Source organism: Molossus molossus, unplaced genomic scaffold (genome assembly GCF_014108415.1).
Source record: "Molossus molossus isolate mMolMol1 unplaced genomic scaffold, mMolMol1.p scaffold_m16_p_2, whole genome shotgun sequence".
NCBI lineage: Eukaryota > Metazoa > Chordata > Mammalia > Chiroptera > Molossidae > Molossus > Molossus molossus.
Window position 1 is genome coordinate 64,007,561 of NW_023425355.1, and position 6,302 is coordinate 64,013,862.

General features: G+C 43.6%; 1 protein-coding gene across 1 annotated transcript in view; it reads right to left on the reverse strand.

Annotated features, from left to right (window-relative positions):
* ENOX2 (ecto-NOX disulfide-thiol exchanger 2) overlaps positions 1-4,747 on the reverse strand; it is a 271,300-nt gene extending 266,553 nt beyond the window's left edge. Inside the window, exon 1 of the mRNA XM_036271451.1 lies at positions 4,696-4,747. The gene's annotated coding sequence lies outside the window, so the exon portion shown is untranslated. The remainder of the gene's footprint in view (positions 1-4,695) is intronic.
* Between the last annotated feature and the right edge of the window lie 1,555 nt (positions 4,748-6,302).

Below are 6,302 nucleotides of genomic sequence, written 5' to 3' on the forward strand. Positions count from 1 at the left end.
TAGGATTTTTATGGAGTCATGAGTCACATTTAAATCTTTTATCCATTTTGAGTTTATTCTTGTGTACGGTGTAAGTTGATGGTCTAGTTCCATTATTTTTATGCATGTAGCTGTCCAATTTTCCCAACACCATTTATTAAAGAGGCTGTCTTTACGCCAATTTATGCTCTTGCCACCTTTGTCAAATTTTAATTGAGCATTTTCCCTTGGGTCCATTTCTGGGTTCTCTGTTCTGATCCACTAGTCTATATGCCGGTTCTTGTGCCAGTTCCAGGCTGTTTTGATTACAGTGGCTTTGTAATATAACCTGAAATCTGGTAATGTGATCCCTCCACTTTTTTCGTATTTTTCTAGATGGCTGTGGCTATTCGAGGTCTTTTGTGGTTTCATATGAACTTTTGAAGTATTTGTTCTAATTATGTGAACTATGTCATTGGTATTTTCATGGGGGAGATCCTTGTTTTTCCTTACCTTGATTACTTCATGTTATTCCCTTCTGGCCTGTAGTGTCTGTGTTGTGAATTTAGCTGATGGCCTTATGGATGTTACTTTATAAGTAACCTGTTGCTTATCTCTTGTCCCCTTTATGATTGTCTCTTTGCCTTTAATTTTTGGCATTTAAATTATTATGTGTCTTGGAGTGGGCCTCTTTTTGTTTTTCTTACTTGGGTCTCTTTGTGCTTGTTCGACTTGTGTGCCTTTTTCCTTCACCAAGCTAGGGAAGTTTTCTGTCACTATTTCTTCAAATATATTCTTTAACCCTTACTCATTTTCTTCTTCTGACACACCTATGATGTGTATGTTGTTATGCTTTATATTGTCCCACAGTACTTTTAGTGTGTCTTCCTGTTTTTCAATTGTTTTTTTGTTTTGGTTTTCTCATTGGGTGATTTTTTTCTACCCTGTCTTCTAATTCACTCATCCTGTCCTCGGCTTCATCTCCTCTGCTTTTTATTTCTTCCAATGTGTTCTTTATTTTTAGTATGTCATTCTTCATTTCTAATTGTTTGCTTTTCAATGTTTCTGTATCTTTACTCATGCTGTTGAGCTCTTCACTCATGTTGTTGAGCTTCCTCATGATTATTGCTCTGAACTCTCCCTCTGATATGTTGCCTATTTCTATGTTATTTATTTCTTCTCCTGAAGAATTATTGTGTTCATTCATTTGGGATTTGTTTCTTTTTTCACCATTTTTGCTTTCTCAGTGGGTTTTGGTGCCTGCCAAATTTTCCCTGTGGGTGTTGGTGTTCCACTGTTTGTGGCTCACTCTAGTGGGCTTTGATGAGTGTGGGAGAACTCAAGTTAAACACCAAGCCAATAAAAGGGTCACTTATCCTCTAGCTATTTGCCTGTAGGTTATTGGTCTCAGTAGCTTGATGAGCCTCTGGTGGCTCTTAGTAGCTTATTCAATTGAGATGTTGATGCGCCTCAATTTGCACTTCTCTGGACTGGCTTGGTGGTGTTGAATTGCTGTTGGAAGGTCCCTTGCTTCTCACCAGGACTCTAGGATGGGGCTAGTTGAGTAAATGGCTACTGTCTTGTGAGGGAATGTTTCAGTACCGAACACCTGCTTCCACCCCTCTGGAGCCAGGAGCCCTATTTTTACTCAGTTCCAATCCAGTCCACCCTCTGTCTTTCTGAACCCAAGGTGAGTGGCTGTAGTTGGTTTGGTGCTTGTTTTAAAAAACCATTACTTTCTCAGTGGGAAGCACACACCACTTATACAGTTCTCCGCTGCTGCCCATGGACATAGGCCGTGACCATGTGTGTCTGCAACTCCTACCAGGCTTGATTTGGTGTCCCTGGTTGTAGTGGTTTTGTCCAGCTGCTCTTCAATTGGGTTTTCCAGATGATTTGGCATTAAAAACCCCATTTCCGCAACTGGAAGTACACCCTGCTAATACAGCTCTCTGCTGCTCTGCAGACTCCCAGCCCGCACCCATGCGCCTTCGCAATTCCTACCAGGCTCAGTTTGGCATCCCTGGTTGTAGTGTTTCTTTCCAGTTGTACTTCAGTTGACTTTTCTAGGTGATATGCCTTCATTTTAGTTGTACTTCCAGTTTGGTCCTGGGAGATGGACTGCATAGCTTCCATTCACTCTGCCACCCTTTTTTTTTTTCTCCCCATTGTACATTCTTAAATTTTTTTTCTTTATTGATTTTAGAGAGAGAGGAAGGGAGAGGGAGAGAGAGATAGAAACATTGAGGAGAGAGAACAATGACTGGCCACTTCCTGCATGCACCCCACTGGGGATCAGGCCCACAACCTGGGCATGTGCCTTGACCAGGAATTGAACTGGCGACCTCCTGGTGCATGGGTCGATGTTCAACCACTGAGCCACACTGGCCAGGCAACCCATTATACCTTCTTGATGTCATTGTTGAAGATCAATTGATAGTATATGCATGGATTTATTTCTGGGCTCTCTATTCTGTGCTTCTATATGTACGAGTCTCTCGGTTTAAGCTACAATTTTCCTTTTTCCTACACGGAGAACCTTTATCCATCCTTCAAAACCCTGCTCAAATGTCATGTGTTCAGTGCAATGTTTCCTAATCCCCAAGGGCTCTCTCTACGGAGCCTTTTTATCAGAACACTTATTGTAAGGCCACAGTGTTCCTTCAGGATGTTTATGGATTTGTGTGTGTTCTGGGTGGGAGGGGGGTTACTAACATCTGATCTGTGCCTTAGAAGTCTCACACTTATGGTAGAATAAAGGATGCACTAGAGGTGGCAAGGCACCAGAGGCAGAGAGACCAGTTAAAATACCTGAGTGATACAGTTGGGAGATGGCAGTAGTGTCACTTGAGACAGTGGCAATGAATGGAAATAAATAAATGGATTTAACAAATATTCATAAAGTGGAATCATCTGTATTTGGTGTCTGATTGGATCTAGAAGTTGACTGGTGAAAGGAAAGGGATGACCCCATTTTAAAATTCTAAAGTCACAGTCCTGAATGTCCTACAAGGTTTGTGGGCTTTGGTATGAGAAAAAGTAAAATCCATTGGAGACATATCCAAAACACAATGATAAAAAATTAAAACTGCTTCGAATCTCTATTACCATGACATAATAGCAGCCAGGAAAAACCAGTAAATGGCTTATACCTGACGTTTACCAAGGATTCTTAACAAAGCCTGTCAAAAATACAATTTTATCTGGAAAAACAAAGCATAATAGTCTCGGAGGCAGGATAACATACTATTGGGCTAAGGAAAAAGAAAAACATTTTAATAATGGTTCTCAGACTTGGTTTATTTTGTCTACAGCATTCACTAACAAAAGTGTCTTTGGCAGGCTCTCGGAAGATGATGGCAGGCAGGAACAGAGGGAGAGTGAGTGTGTGAGAGAATGAACTAATGTGTGAGAGAGTGTGAGTGAATGTGAAGGTGGATGACCAACGCGTGCAGTACAGAGATACGAAGCAGAAGGTTCCTGTGCTGTGTATGGCAGCAGCCGGATACTGGCTACCACAGTAAGTAGCTGTTCAGGGTGTTACTCCGTGCACCACGGGGAGGTCCCACCATTTTGGAAGATCCTGGGTCTTCCCTGGGAGAAGGCAGTGGGAGCGGCTAGGGCCCAGCTACCTGAGCCCACCAGCACACCTGGCACCATCAGACCAGTGGACATTCTGTGACAACAGAGAACAATGCACAGTAGTGGAGCCCCCAAGGTGCTGGTCACGGAAGCCATGGACAGCCGAAAGACCAGCACCATCCTGCATAGTAGCAGCCCGATCAGAGTCAAGATATACCCCCAGCAACAGAGGCTGGGGAGCAAACATCCATCCCCAGGCAACAGAAGCACAGACAAGCAGCTGAGACCTATCCCCAAAGACTAAATAAAAACTGAGCAGGATTTGACCACCACGGGGCAGCAGCAATCCCCAGCCGCCAGTGGCAAGACCGGGGGCTCCACAGAGGCCTGTACCTTCCACCAGATCACAAGAGTAGTAGGAAGCAGGAGCCCGAGAAAAACTGGTGTGATCCAGCTGCCCGCCTATGGGGCCTGCAGGGTGCAGGGGCACCAGAGAGGCCTGTGCATTCCAGCAGGGACAGCAATCCAGTTACCCGCAGTACGTGCGGGGTACTGAAGCACCAGAGAGGTCTGTGCAACCCAGCAGAGATGGTGCCATCCAATTACTTGCGAAATTTGCAGGGTGCTGAAACACCAGAGAGGCCAGCACGACCCAGCATGGACTGTGCCATCCAGTGACCCGCGGGACCTGCACGTGCTGAAGCACCAGTAAGGCCTATGCATCCCAGCAGCCTATAACATAGAAATAGAGCTGGGTCCCCAAAGGGACTGTGTGATCCAGTTATCTGGGTACCTACAGGGTGCTGGAGCACCAGAGAGGCCTGTGTGACACAGCTGTACAGAAAATAGGCATAGAGGAAGTGAAAATGGAGGCAAACTAAATAGAAGATACACAGACGATCTCCCAGGACCAAATGGGAATTACAACTAAAATAAAGACAAATCCTCAGAAAAAAGCAACAGAAAAGCAGCAGGACAGGACTATATAATCAGGGACACTGGTAGGATCTGCGGAGGTGTGAGAGCATGGCGGGCAGGGAGCCCACGGACAGCAGCAGTCTTCGCTGTGAGTAGCACCCTTGGGGAATAAAAGCCAAGCCTGCTCCACAGTGCAGAGAGCCTGGACAAAGCGCTAAAATAGCGACAGCCACTCACCTGGGGGCTATGACAGAGGGAGGGCACACTGGGCTGGAACTCGGCAGGAACAACCGGGATTTGGAAGGCACTCGGAGTTTTTGCTGATTTGCAGCCACAAAGGATGGTGGCCAGTGGGCTCCTTCCCAGAGCTGTGGGGAAAAGCAGCAGCCCCACACTGGGAAATTCAAACTTTCCCAGGTGAGGCAAAGAAATGAAAATTGAGGCTCATTAACAACCAGCATCTTTCCCACCCTCTAGAAATCCTCTTATGCAGAACACCACGGCTGCATTCCAAGGCACTGAGTAACTGAGACTACTAGCCACCAGGAAAAACCTAGAGGATAAATAAACATTTCCTGGGCTTGAAAATCTACCCAGGAAAGTAACACTTCACAGTGGGGTTTAACGTGGGCCCACCCCGGCCCATCCAAACCCAGTAGAAGGAGCAAAAAACAGCAGAACACCAACACTCACAGGAAAAATTTGGCAGGCTCCAAAACACAGTGAGATAGCCAAAATGGTGAAACAAAGAAACAAATTTCAAATGAAAGAACCAGAGAACTCTATTGAAGATGACATAAAAGAAATGCAGTTAAGCAAATTACCAGAGGTAGAGTTCAGAGCTATGATCTTGAGGAAGCTCAACAGCATGAGTAAGGACATCAGCACCATGAGTAAAGATATAAAAACACTCAAAAATAACCAAGTAGAAATTAAGAATGACATAGCAGAAATAAAGAACACATTGGCTGACTAACCACCAGAGTAGAGGAAGGTGAGGACCAAATCAGTAAATTAGAAGACAGGGTAGAAAAAATCAACCAATCACAAATGCAAAAGAAAAAAATATTTAAAAAACTGGAAGATAGCATAAGAGAACTGTTGGACAACTGGAAATATAATAAAATTCCCATCATAGGTGTCTCCAAAGAAGAAGAAAATAGGCAGGTGTTAGAGAATATATATGAAGAAATAGTGACAGAAAACTTTCCTAACTTGGTGAAGGAAGAAGGCACTCAAGTTCAAGAAGCACAGAGAGCCCCAAGTAAGAAGGACCCAAACAGGCCCACACCAAGAACATAGTAATCAAAATGCTGAAAATTAAAGACAAAGAGAGAATCCTAAAGGCAAGTGATAAGCAACAGGCTACCTACAAAGGAAACCCCATAAGGCTCTCAGCTGACTTCTAAACAGAAGCACTACAGGCCAGAAGGGAATGGCATGAAGTAATCAAGGTCATGAAAAACAAGGATCTGAATTCAAGGTTACTCTATCCAGCAAGACTATCATTCAAAATAAAATGTCAAATAAAGAACTTCCCTAAAAAAAAAGGCTAAGGGAATATTTTACCACCAAACAAGCACTACAAGTTATGATAAAAGGACAGCTGTAATTAGAAGACATAGGAAGAAAAATGTAACCAACTAAAAAAAAAGGCAATAAATAAGTACATATCAATTATCACCTTAAATGTGAATGGTTTCAACGCTCTGATAAGAAGACAGAGAGTAGCTGACTGAATATGAAGGCATGACTCATATATATGTTGTTTATAAGAGACATACCTCCCAAAAGGAGATTTACATAGGTTGAAAGTGAAGGGATAGAAAAAAATCTTTCAAGCA